At 39.7% G+C, this 14,208-nt stretch overlaps 1 non-coding gene across 1 annotated transcript; it reads left to right on the top strand.

Annotated features, from left to right (window-relative positions):
* Positions 1–3,993: 3,993 nt before the first annotated feature.
* Positions 3,994–4,101, top strand: LOC148548467 (small nucleolar RNA R71). Its single transcript, XR_015898274.1, has one exon. It is a non-coding gene; the product is annotated as a small nucleolar RNA R71 (small nucleolar RNA).
* The last annotated feature ends 10,107 nt before the right edge of the window (positions 4,102–14,208 follow it).

Raw genomic sequence — 14,208 nt, 5'->3', positions numbered from 1 at the left:
ATCCGTGATCACTAAGATCATGGCCCCTAAAGGAAAACAACCCACTCCAAGAGGAGTAAGGGCGTGATTTAAAGGAACTGAAGCGCCAGAAATTCTCTCTTGAAGGACCAAGCACCTCACAGACTAGAGGAACATCCACTTCCCAAACCTCAAGGTTGTTGAGTTCTAATCTTAGCCTTAACTCTGTGATAACTGTTCTTATTTTAATTTTACCTTAGGAGTCATATAGTAGTAATTAGTATCTATTTTGATTTTATCTCCAATTAAGCTATAGTTTATTTTTCTCATCATCAGCAAACATGAATAAAGTAGTAGATCTTTTGAATAAGAAGCAATAAAATTTCGAGTTTTAATAAGAGAAATTCTAATTAGTTAAATGTGGTGGCAATGCTTTCTGTCTTCTGAATGAATGCTTGAACAGTGCATATATCTTCTGAATTTGTTGTTTAAGACTGTTAAATATGTTGGCTCTTGAAAGAATGATGAACATGAGACATGTTATTGAGAATCTGAAAAATCATAAAAATGATTCTTGAAGCAAGAAAAAGCAGCAAAGAACAAAGCTTGCAGAAAAAAAAAAAAGAGAAAGAAAAAAAGAGAAAGCAAGCAGAAAAAGCCAAAGCTCTTAAAACCAAAAGGCAAGAGCAAAAAGCCAAAGCCCTTAAAACCAAAAGGCAAGGGTAATAAAAAGAATCCCAAGGCTTTGAGCATCAGTGGATAGGAGGGCCTAAAGGACTGAAATCCTGGTCTAAGCGGCTAAACCAAGCTGTCCCTAACCATGTGCTTGTGGCGTGCAGGTGTCAAGTGAAAACTTGAGACTGAGCGGTTAAAGTCAAGGTCCAAAGCAAAAAGAAGAGTGTGCTTAAGAACTCTGGACACCTCTAATTGGGGACTTTAGCAAAGCTGAGTCACAATCTGAAAAGGTTCACCCAGTTATGTGTTTGTGGCATTTATGTATCCGGTAGTAATACTGGAAAACAAAGTGCTTAGGGCCACGGCCAAGACTCATAAAGAAGCTGTGTTCAAGAATCATTACACTGAACTAAGAGAATCAATAACACTATCTGAATTCTGAGTTCCTATAGATGCCAATCACTCTGAGCTTCAATGGACAAAGTGAGATGCCAAAACTGTTCAGAAGCAAAAAGCTACTAGTCCCGCTCATCTAATTAGAATCTGAGCTTCAATCAAAAACTCTGAGATATTATTGCTTCTCAACCTATTAGTCTTCTATTTTATTTGTCTAGTTGCTTGAGGACAAGCAACAGTTTAAGTTTGGTGTTGTGATGAGCGGATATTTTATACGCTTTTTGGGGATAATTTCATATAGTTTAGAGTATGTTTTAGTTAGTTTTTAGTCTATTTCTAGTAGTTTTTAGGAAAAATTCATATTTCTGGACTTTACTATGAGTTGTGTGTTTTTCTGTAATTTCAGATATTTTTCTGGCTGAAATTGAAGGAGCTGAGCAAAAATCTGATTCAGGCTGAAAAAGGACTGCTGATGCTGTTGGATTCTGACCTCCCTGCACTCAAAGTGGATTTTCTGGAGCTACAGAACTCGAAATGGCGTGCTTCCAATTGCGTTGGAAAGTAGACATCCAGGGCTTTCCAGCAATATATAATAGTCCATACTTTGCACAAGAATAGACGACGTAAACTGGCGTTCAACGCCAGTCCTCTACCCAATTCTGGCGTCCAGCGCCAGAAAAGGATAAAAAACTGGAGTTGAACGCCCAAACTGGCACAAAACTGGCGTTCAACTCCACAAATGGCCTCTACACGTGGATTGCTTAAAGTCTCAGCCCCAGCACACACCAAGTGGGCCCCAGCACACCAAGTGGGCCCCAGAAGTGGATCTCTGCATCATCCATCATAGTCCACTCATATTTTGTAACCCTAGGCTACTAGTTTAGTATTTAAACAACTTTTAGAGACTTATTTTGGATCTCATGACATTTCAGATCTAAACTTTGTATTCTCTGATGGCATGAGTCTCTAAACCCCATTGTTGGGGGTGAGGAGCTCTGCTGTGTCTCAATGAATTAATGCAAGTATTTCTGTTTTCCATTCAAACACGCTTGTTCCTATCTAAGATGTTCATTTGCGCTTAACTGTGATGAAGGTGATGATCCGTGACATCCATCACCTTCCTCAAACCATGAACGTGTGCCTGACAACCACCTCCGTTCTATATCCGATTGAATGAGTATCTCTTAGATTCCTTAATCAGAATCTCCGTGGTATAAGCTAGAACTGATGGCGGCATTCATGAGAATCCGGAAAGTCTAAACCTTGTCTGTGGTATTCCGAGTAGGATTCAGTGATTGAATGACTGTGACGAGCTTCAAACTCCTGAAGGCTGGGCGTTAGTGACAGACGCAAAAGGATAGTAAGTCCTATTCCAACCGGATCGAGAACCAACCGGTGATTAGCCGTGCTGTGACAGAGCGCGTGAGCGTAGTTTTCACTGGAAGGATGGAAGGTAGCCATTGACAACGGTGATCCACCAACACACAGCTTGCCATAGGGGGACGTGCGTGCGTGAATCAGAAGACAGAGGAAAGCAGAGATTCAGAGGACAAAGCATCTCCAAAACTCCAACATATTCTCCATTACTGCATAACAAGTAACCTTTAATCCATGCTCTATTGTTTATTTGCAATTCAACTGATAAACATAATTGACTTCCTGACTAAGATTTACAAGATAACCATAGATTGCTTCAAACTAACAATCTCCGTGGGATTCGACCCTTACTCACGTGAGGTATTACTTGGACGACCCAGTGCACTTGCTGGTTAGTGGTACGCGTTGTGAAAGGTGTGATTCACAATTCGTGCTACCAGTGCCTATGGTACAGGGTATTATGAACTTTCCAGGATCCTGTCTCTTCTGAGGCAATGTCAGTTGATCCAGATCACTTAGTTCATTGATGAACAAGGGAGGTTCAACTTCCCAAGCATCGATGCCAAACAATTTGGCATTCAGCTTCATGATTGCACCAAGAAACTTGGCAGTTTGCTCTTCAGTAACATCCTCATTCTCTTCAGAAGAGGAATACTCATCAGAGCTCATGAAGGGCATAAGGAGGTTCAATGGGATCTCTATGGTCTCTAGATGAGCCTCAGAGTCCTTTGATTTCCTAGAGGGAAGCTCCTTATTGATCACTGGACGTCCCAGGAGGTCTTCCTCCTTAGGATTCACGTCCTCTCCTCTCCTCACAGGTTCGGCCATGGCGCTTATGTCAATGGCCTTGCACTCTCCTTTTGGGTTTTCTTCTGTATTGCTTGGGAGAGTACTAGGAGGGATTTCAGTGATCCTTTTACTCAGCTGGCCCACTTGTGCTTCCAGATTTCTAATGGAAGACCTTGTTTCATTCATGAAACTTACAGTGGCCTTAGATAGATCAGAGACTAGATTTGCTAAATTAGAAGCATTTTGTTCAGAGTTCTCTGTCTGTTGCTGAGTTGATGATGGAAAAGGCTTGCTATTGCTAAACCTGTTTCTTCCACCATTATTAAAGCCTTGTTGGAGCTTTTGATCCTTCCATGAGAAATTTGGATGATTTCTCCATGTTGAGTTATATGTGTTTCCATAAGGTTCACCTAAGTAATTTACCTCTGCTATTGCAGGGTTCTCAGGATCATAGGCTTCTTCTTCAGAAGATGCCTCTTGAGTACTGTTGGATGCAGCTTGCATTCCATTCAGACTCTGAGAGATCATATTGACTTGCTGAGTCAATATTTTATTCTGAGCCAATATGGCATTCAGAGTATCAACCTCAAGAACTCCCTTCTTCATAGGCGTCCCATTACTCACAGGATTCCTTTCAGAGGTGTACATGAACTGGTTATTAGCAACAATGTCAATGAGTTCTTGAGCTTCTGCAGGCGTTTTCTTTAGGTGAATGGATCCACCTGCAGAAGTGTCCAGTGACATCTTTGATAGCTCAGATAAACCATCATAGAATATATCCAGGATGGTCCATTCTGAAAGCATGTCAGAAGGACACTTTTTGGTCAACTGTTTGTATCTTTCCCAAGCTTCATAGAGAGATTCACCTTCTTTCTGTCTGAAGGTTTGAACATCAGCTCTAAGCTTGCTCAGCTTTTGAGGAGGAAAGTACTTGGCTAAGAAAGCCGTGACCAGCTTATCCCAAGAGTTCAGGCTGTCTTTAGGTTGAGAATCCAACCATAATCTAGCTCTGTCTCTTACAGCAAAAGGGAAAAGCATGAGCCTGTAGACTTCAGGATCTACTCCATTAGTCTTAACAGTATCACATATCTGCAAGAATTCAGTTAAGAACTGAAAAGGATCTTCAGATGGAAGTCCATGAAACTTGCAGTTCTGCTGCATCAGAGAAACTAATTGAGGTTTCAACTCAAAGTTGTTTGCTCCAATGGCAGGAATGGAGATGCTTCTTCCATGTAAATTGGAATTAGGTGCAGTAAAGTCACCAAGCATCCTCCTTGCATTATTATTATTTTCGGCTGCCATCTCCTCTGCCTGTTCGAAAATTTCTGAAAGGTTATCTCTGGATTGTTGTATTTTAGCTTCTCTTAATTTTCTCTTCAGAGTCCTTTCAGGTTCTGGATCTGCTTCCACAAGAATGTTCTTATCCTTGCTCCTGCTCATATGACAAGGAAGAATGGCCAGAAAAATGATAATAATAATAGAGATCCTTTATACCACAGTATAGGGATCCCTTTGTGAGTGGAAGAGAAGGGGGAGACAAAGAATGTGATGTAAAGGAAGAAATGCAACTGTACGAATGGAAGAGATGTGAGATGAGATGTTAGGATATGAATGAATAAATAGAATAGGATGGGGGAGGGATAATTTTTGAAAATTATTTTGAAAAAGAGTTAGTGATTTTTGAAAATAGTTTTTTTTTTGAAAAATGTTTAGTAAATTTTTTTCGAAATTTTTTTGAAATCAAAAATAAAAATTAAAAATAATTAGTTAATTAAAAAGAAATTTTGAAAAAGGGGAAAGATATTTTCGAAAATAGAGAGAGAGAGCGTTAGTTAGGTAGTTTTGAAAAAGTTAAGAAACAAACAAAAAGTTAGTTAGTTAGTTGAAACAAATTTTGAAAAAGATAAGAAGTTAGGAGGTTAGAAAAGATATTTTGAAAAGATATTTTTGAAAAAGATAAGATGAGAAGATATTTTTGAAAAGATATGATAGAGATTAGTTTTGAAAAAGATTTGATTTTTTAAAATCACAATCAATGACTTGATTCATAAGAAATCACAAGATATGATTCTAGAACTTAAAGTTTGAATCTTTCTTAACAAGCAAGTAACAAACTTCAAATTTTTGAATCAAAACATTAATTGATTATGTTATTTTCGAAAATTTGTGATAAAAATAAGAAAAAGATTTTTGAAAAATATTTTTTGAAATTTTCGAAAATAACTAATAATTTTGAAAAAGATTTGATTTTTGAAAAAGATTTTGAAAAAGATAAGATTTTCAAATTGAAAATTTGATTTGACTCATGAGAAACAATTTGATTTTTAAAAATTTTTTAAAAAGTCAACCCAAATTTTCGAATTTGATGAGAGAAAAAGGGAAAGATATTTTTTTGCTTTTTGAAATTTTTATGAAAAACATGAAAAATATGCAGTGCATGAAATTTTTAGATCAAAACCATGAATGCATGCAAGAATGCTATGAATGTCAAGATGAACACCAAGAACACTATGAATGTCATGATGAACATCAAGACACAATTTTTTTAAAATTTTTAATGCAAAGAAAACATGCAAGACACCAAACTTAGAATTCTTTAATGCTTAGACACTACGAATTCAAGAATGCATATGATAAACATGAAAAGACACAAAACAAAAAAAATCATCAAGATCAAACAAGAAGATTTACCAAGAACAACTTGAAGATCATGAAGAACACTATGAATGCATGATATTTTCGAAAAAATGCAAGATGCATATGCAAGTGACACCAAACTTATGATATGACTCAAGACTCAAACAAGAAACAAAAAAATATTTTTTGATTTTTATGATTTTCTAATTTTTTTGGATTTTTTTGAAAATTATATGAAAAAAAGAAAAAATAAGGATTCCAAAATTTTTAATATGAATTCCAGGAATCTTGCCATGTTAGTCTAAAGCTTCAGTCCAGGAATTAGACATGGCTCACTAGCCAGCCAAGCTTTCAAAGAAAGCTCCAGTCCAAAACACTAGACATGGCCAATGGCCAGCCAAGCTTCAGCAGGTGATCAGAAACAGTAGCAGGTGGATTAACTCCAACTAGCTTGCTCTTGATAACAAATTGCTGCCTCAGTCCAAATGAATTTAGACATGGCTTTACAGCCAGCCAGGCTGCAACATATAATTACATGGGCTGGAGTGATTAGTTGAATACCAATCCCAAAGTAGTTTGGGTATGGCTTTACAGCCAGATATGATTCAACATATTTCATGAAACACTAGAATTCATTCTTAAAAATTTTGAAGCCATAGAATAATTTATTTTTGAAAACATTTTTATTTTTTTTCGAAAACAGATGAGAAAATTTTAGAAATTTTTTTGAAAAATTTTTGAAAATAAAATAAAAAGAAAATTACCTAATCTGAGCAACAAGATGAACCCTCAGTTGTCCAAACTCAAACAATCCCCGGCAACGGCGCCAAAAACTTGGTGCACGAAATTGTGATGTCCAGGCTCGAACAATCCCTGGTAATGGCTCCAAAGCTTGGTGCTTTGATCTTAATTCATAATTGTCACAACTTCGATACAACTAACCAGCAAGTGCACTGGGTCGTCCAAGTAATACCTTACGTGAGTAAGGGTCGAATCCCACGGAGATTGTTGGTATGAAGCAAGCTATGGTCACCTTGTAAATCTCAGTCAGGCGGATATAAAATAATCATGGAGTTTTCGAATAAGAAATAATAGAATAGGGATAGAAATACTTATGTAATTCATTAGTAGGAATTTCAGATAAGCGAATGGAGATGCTTTCGTTCCTCTGAACCTCTGCTTTCCTGCTATCTTCATCCAATCAGTCTTACTCCTTTCCATGGCTGGCTTTATGCAAGGGCATCACCGTTGTCAGTGGCTACATCCCCTCCTCTCAGTGAATAATATGCTCACACACCCTGTCACGGCACGGCTATTCATCTGTCGGTTCCCGATCATGCTGGAATAGGATTCACCCTCCTTTTGCGTCTGTCACTAACGCCCAGCACTCGCGAGTTTGAAGCTCGTCACAGTCATTCAATCATTGAATCCTACTCAGAATACCACAGACAAGGTTTAGACCTTCCGGATTCTCTTGAATGCCGCCATCATTCTAGCTTACGCCACGAAGATTCTGGTTAGGAGATCTAAGAGATACTCATTCTAGCTTAATTCATGTAGAACAGAAGTGTTTGTCAGGCACGCGTTCATAAGGGGGAAGGATAATGAGCGTCACACATAATCATCACCTTCATCACGTTCTTGGGTGCGAATGGATATCTTAGAAGAGAAATAAGATGAATTGAATAGAAAATAGTAGTACTTGCATTAATCTTTGAGGAACAGCAGAGCTCCACACCTTAATCTATGGAGTGTAGAAACTCTACCGTTGAAAATACATAAGTGAAAGGTCCAGGCATGGCCGTGTGGCCAGCCCCTATGGTCTAAGAACAATGCGTTCAAAGATGATCCTAAGATCCTGAGATGATCAAAAGATGTCTAATACAATAGTAAAAGGTCCTATTTATAATAAACTAGTCACTAGGGTTTACATGAGTAAGTAATTGATGCATAAATTCACTTCCGGGGCCCACTTGGTGTGTGTTTGGGCTGAGCTTAAGTGTAGCACGTGCAGAGGCCATTTGTGGAGTTGAACGCCAGTTTCTGTGCCAGTTTGGGCGTTCAACTCTGGTTTTGGATCCTTTTTTGGCGCTGGACGCCAGATTTGGGCAGAAGGCTGGCGTTGAACGCCAGTTTAAGTCATCAATTCTTGGCCAAAGTATGGACTATTATATATTGCTGGAAAGCCCTGGATGTCTACGTTCCAACGCAATTGGAAGCGCGCCATTTCGAGTTCTGTAGCTCCAGAAAATCCACTTTGAGTACAGGGAGGTCAGAATCCAACAGCATCAGCAGTCCTTTTTCAACCTCTGAATCTGATTTCTGCTCAAGTCCCTCAATTTCAGCCAGAAAATACCTGAAATCATAGAAAAACACACAAACTCATAGTAAAGTCCAGAAATGTGAATTTAACATAAAAACTAATGAAAACATCCCTAAAAGTAACTAGATCCTACTAAAAACATACTAAAAACAATGTCAAAAAGCGTATAAATTATCCGCTCATCAGTTGACTTGGTCCGACTTCTTAACGTCGGCCAGCTTTAAGTTATTATTTAGCAATCCATAAGACCTCGTCAGGTTCTTTTTCCGGATCACTTTCGATAACTTCTTGCATTATTCTGTATTCATCTTTGCCAATTTGTAGAAGGTGGTTTCTATCTTTGTTTGGTCAACCTTTAGATGAATCGCGTTTTCATCTCTATTGGTCTTTATCGTGATCGTGCAGTGAATCTATTTTTCACTTTCTGCTGATCTGTTGCTTTATAATCGGACGATGAATGCTTCAGATTAATGCGTCTTGAGAATTTGTAGAATATCTAAAATATATTTTATTTAAAAGAAAGTGCAAATATATACATGCGAGAGTTTTTTATCCCTTTAAGTCGGATAATTTCTGAATCTCAACTTGGTGCCTCATTAAAAAACCTTTTCAGGAAAAAGAGTGCATCCTATGATGAGATGTTTTACCTTCTCTAGCTATAGTACCTTCTTAGGTTGCAGGCGTGCCATGATCTGGGAAGCTCTCGTCCCTCGAGTTCAGACAGTCTGTAGTAGCCCTTCCCAAGTACTTCTATGACTCGGTAGGGTCCTTTCCAGTTTGCTGCCAGCTTTCCTTCTCCGGTCGAGTTGTTCCAATATCATTTCAGATTAGGATGAGATCATTCTCAGAGAAACCTCTCGGCACTACCTTTTGAGTATATCTGGAAGCCATTCGACGTTTTAGTGCTTCTTCCCTGATCCGAGCTCTTTCTTGGATTTCAGGAAGTAGGTCAAGCTCTTCCCTTTGAAGTTGGGAGTTGGCTTCCTCATTGTAATGAACTACTCTAGGCGACCTTTCCTTGACCTCTACTGGGATCATTGCCTCCACTCCGTATGCTAATCAAAATGGTGATTCGTTTGTGGTGGAATGTGGCGTTGTTCGATATGCCCATAGGACTTGTGGAAGTTCTTCGGCCCAAGCTCCCTTTGCATCTTGCAGTCTCCGTTTCAGCCCAGCCAATATGACTTTATTGGCCGCTTCGGCTTGTCCATTGGCTTGGGGATGTTCGACGGAGGTGAACTAGTGTTTTATGTTTAAGTCGGCTACTAACTTTCTGAAGCCCGCATCTGTGAATTGGGTGCCATTGTCTGTAGTGATGGAGTATGGAACTCCAAACCTTGTGACAATATTCCTATATAGGAATTTCCGGCTCCTTTGATCAGTGGCATTGGCTAGGGGCTCTGCCTCGATCCACGTTGTGAAATAGTCTACCCCTACTATGAGGAATTTAACTTGTCCCGATCCCTGGGGGAAGGGTCCGAGAAGATCGAGTCCCCATTTTGCAAATGGCCAAGGTGAGGTTACGCTGATGAGCTCTTCTGGCCGGGCGATGTGAAAGTTGGCATGTTTCTGGCATGGTGGGCATGTCCTTACAAACTCTGTAGCTTCCTTTTGTAGAGTTGGCCAATAAAATCCCGCCCGGAGTACCTTTTTAGTGAGAGCTTGTGCTCCGAGATGATTACCACAAATACCACTGTATACTTCCTCTAGAACTTCCCTTGTGTTGGAGGTCGGTACACATTTTAATAGTGGTATTGAAATCCCTCTTTTATATAGGGTGTTGTTTATGATAGTGTAGTACTGAGCCTCCCGTTTTAACCTTTTTACCTCCTTTTCATCTGTGGGGAGTGTTTCTGTTTTGAGGTAATTAATTATGGGGGTCATCCATCCTTGATCCTGACTTGTTATGGCTAGGACTTTTTCCTCTTCCGAGATTGACGGGTTCTGTAGCATTTCCTGGATGAGGCTTCTATTGTTGCCCCCTGGTTTGGTGCTGGCTAGTTTTGAGAGTGCATCAGCTCGGGCATTTTGTTCGCGGGGTATGTGACAGATCTTATATTCCCCGAGTTGTCCGAGTTGTTCCTTGGTTTTATCCAAATATTTTTTCATGGTGGGGTCTTTGGCTTGGTAGTTCCCTGTTATTTGTGAGGTGACTGCTTGTGAATCACTGAAGATGTTGAGTTTTTGAGCTCCAACCTCCTTAGCCAGCTTCAAACCAGCTAGTAATTCTTCATATTCTGCCTGGTTGTCTGAGGCTGGGAACCCAAATTTGAGGGAAAGCTCAACTTGGGTTCCTTGGTTACTTTCTATTATCACACCTGTACCGCTTCCAGTTTTATTCGAGGACCCATCCATGTAGAGATTCCATTCTGTGGGGGTCTCCAGGGTATCTGTGAATTCTGCAATGAAGTCGGCCAAGTACTGTGATTTGATGGCTGTCCGAGCTTTATATTGGAGGTCAAACTCGGATAACTCGACTGCCCATTGTAAAATTCTGCCTGCTAGATCTATTTTCTGCAATATCCCTTTTATGGGCTGGTCGGTCCGAACCTTAATGTGTGAGCCTGGAAGTACGGGCGAAGTCGTCGAGATGTCAGTATGAGAGTATAGGCAAACTTTTCTATTTTTTGGTAGTTCAGCTCGGATCCCTGCAGCGCTTTACTAATGAAGTATACTTGTTGTTGCCCTTTGTCATCCTCTCGAACCAGTGCTGAGGCTACTGCCCGACTTCCTAACGCAAGGTACAATACGAGTGGTTCTTCCTCTCGTGGTCGAGTTAGGATAGGTGGTCATCCCAGGAAATTTTTGAAATCCTGAAAGGCTTGCTCGCATTCCATTGTCCATTCGAACTTCTTTCCTTTCCTTAAAGTTGCATAGAAGGGGAGAGATCTTATCGCTGATCCCGCTAAGAATCTGGATAAGGCTGCCAATCTCCCGTTGAGTTGTTGTACCTCTCTGACACAAGTTGGGCTCCTCATATTGAGTATGGCCTGGCATTTGTCTGGATTTGCTTCAATTCCTCTTTGTGTGAGCATAAAACCTAAGAATTTGCCCGCTTCTACTGCAAAGGTGCATTTTGCGGGATTGAGTCGCATGTCATGCTTCCTTATAGTGTCAAACACTTGGGCCAGGTCGGACAATAATGTCTCTTCACTTTGTGTCTTTATTAACATGTCGTCCACGTAGACTTCCATGATTTTTCCGATATGATCTGAAAAGACTTTATTCATTAGCCTTTGATAAGTGTTCCGAGGGTTACCTGAAACTGTAGGCCGATCTCGGATGAGATCTTCTGTACTGGTCGGAGATGACGTGTCTGGCTGGCTGGTGGCGGCCGGAGCTGTTGTGTCTGACTTGTTGGACTAACTGCACTTCTGATCCTTGGTCACCGGAAGGTGGGGAGGTACCTGCAAGAGACTCCGATGCTTAAGTTAGCATGGGTATTAAACAGGTTTATTGTAGAATCAGAGTATGAGTTATACCTGGGTGCTCCAGTGTATTTATAGTAGATGGGGATGACCTTTCTGATAAGATAAGTGATGACATGTCACCATGTCATGTTTTTCTATGCTTTTTCCTTTGGTTTCAATAGGTTTTATGCACTTTCTTGAGCCATAAGCAAGCCAATTGGGTAGATTTTCATGCTTCCTTTGATTTAATCAACCATGTATGAATTAATGCAATTTCATGAGGTTTTATGCTATATTTGTTGCATATTATGAAAGAATGAATATCTCATGATTTTGAGCATAGCTTTGATGTGTTTGGTTGATTAATGATAGGTGAAGAAAGCTTGAAGAAAGGTTGAAGCAAGAAGGAATGGCTAGGAGTAAAGAGAGGACAATGGAATAAGTGAAAATGAACCAGGAAGCAAAAAGCTGGACCTAAAGTTAGCATCAAACTTTTGCACAAACTTTCGGTTGAAAAGTTAGCCCCAACGTTAGATCCCTAACTTGGAGGCTAACGTTGGCACATGAAATTCACCCCTGGGCACCAAAAGTTTGCGCCAACGTTAGCCCCCTAACTTTGAGGCTAACGTTGGCATGAAGAGAACCTCCCTGGGCACCAAAAGTTTGCGCCAATGTTAGCCCCCTAACTTGGTGGCTAACGTTGGCACATGAAATTCACAAGGGGAGGAGCAAAAGTTTGCGCCAACGTTAGCCCCCTAACTTTGAGGCTAACGTTGGCGCCACACACCACAACAGCTTGAAGGGGTATACTTCCAACAAGAATAACTTGAGCTACAGAGCTCCAAATGAGGTGATTCAAGAAGCATTGGAAAGTAGGAATCAAGAGATTTCCAAGCATATATGGCACTGCATGGTGGACACTAAAATTGAGGGAGAAAACTGCCCCGCAATGTGCATAAATGAACATGGTGGCAACCTGCAGTGAGGCCACTTGACCTCTGCACCTTCAATGGAGTATAACTCGAGCTCTAGAGCTCCAATTGATGTGATCTAAACGGCATTGGAAAGTAGACATCCAGGGCTTTCCAACAATGTATAATAGTATGGGGTGGACAATACGTTTGAGCCTCCAGAACTGGCGTTTTCGCCAACGTTTGAGGCAAACGTTACCTCAAACGCTGCACACCAAAACCAGCGACCATGCCCTCTTCAAATGATCATAACTTGAGTTGTAGATGTCCAATTGAAGTGATTCTAAGTGGGTTAGAAAGCTGACATTCAGATATTTCCAACCATATATGATAGTCTATATTGGGCATAAAATTAGCAACATGACAAGAGGACAAAGTTGGCGCCATGAACATGCATAAGGGAGGCCAACGTTAGGGTCAAAGTACAAAGTTTGCTCAAACTTTTGGTCCAACTTTTGCAAAACTCCAACCCGGTTCATTTGGTTCACTTCGGTTCCTCCTCAAACTCCAAGAGCAATCAACCAAGGCCTCTTTCAACCCAATTCCACCAAGAGCAAAGGCCCATGATCATCACTCAAAGGCACAAGAAATAGATAAAATAGGAATTTCATTTAATTGTAATTTGTTTTTAATTTCATTTTCATTTCCATTTTGTAAAGCCTATATAAGGCATCATTTTCATATTTGTAAGGGGGCTGGCTCCACGAGGGAGCACGAGGATTTGAGAGCTCTCTTTAATTTTCTTTTCTTTGTTTTTGAGTCTTGGGTGGAGAATTGAAGGTGTTCTGTTTCATTCTCCCTCTGAGATTTCTCTCTGCTTTCTTTACTGCTTAATTAAATTGAAGTTTCTGTTAATTGCTCTTTATCTACTTTCTCTGCAATTTACATTTCCTTTGCAATTGTTCTTGTTGGATCTAGGAAGGCATTGAGATCTAGACTTGGTTATCTAGTCTCTTGGGTCCTGAGATCTTAATTCCAATTTTACATTCTCTGTTTATTGCTTTTCATGTTTATTTACATTTCTGTTTTGGTTCCGAATCAATCAAATCCATCTTTTACTTCTCTGCTTGTTGCAATTTAACTTTTCCTTGTTTAATTTCTGTAAATCCAATTCCCAATTCCCTTTACATTTAATGCAATTTATATTTCTTGTCATTTAAGATTCTTGCAATTTTAATTTCTTGCTCTTTAAGTTACTTGCCAATTTACATTCTGCAACTTTAAATTCATTGTCATTTACTTTCTGTTGGCTACAATTTCACACAATTCACTAAATGTCAGCTTGACTAAACTAATCACCCACTAAAATTGCTTGATCCATCAATCCCTGTGGGATCGACCTCACTCCCGTGAGTTTTTATTACTTGATGCGACCCGGTACACTTGCCGGTTAGATTTGTGTGTTTTGGGAGAAATTTATTTTTCACCAAAATACTCATCAAGTTTTTGGCGCCGTTGCCGGGGATTGATTTAGATCAACAATGATTATGTGGGTGAGAAGTCTAGATCAAGCATTTTCTTTATTTTTGTTCTCTGTTTCAAAGTGAAACCAAGGTGTTTGAGTTTTTGCCTCACTAAGAAATTCTCATCTCTGATATGAGTAATTTCAATTTTCATTGATGTTTGCAAAATACAAATGGAGTTCAACTCATCATTTGGTCAAACAAAATTT

Source organism: Arachis ipaensis, chromosome B8 (genome assembly GCF_059453495.1).
Source record: "Arachis ipaensis isolate K30076 ecotype BB chromosome B8, ASM5945349v1, whole genome shotgun sequence".
NCBI classification, from domain to species: domain Eukaryota; kingdom Viridiplantae; phylum Streptophyta; class Magnoliopsida; order Fabales; family Fabaceae; genus Arachis; species Arachis ipaensis.
This window is presented reverse-complemented; position numbering and strand designations above follow the sequence as displayed.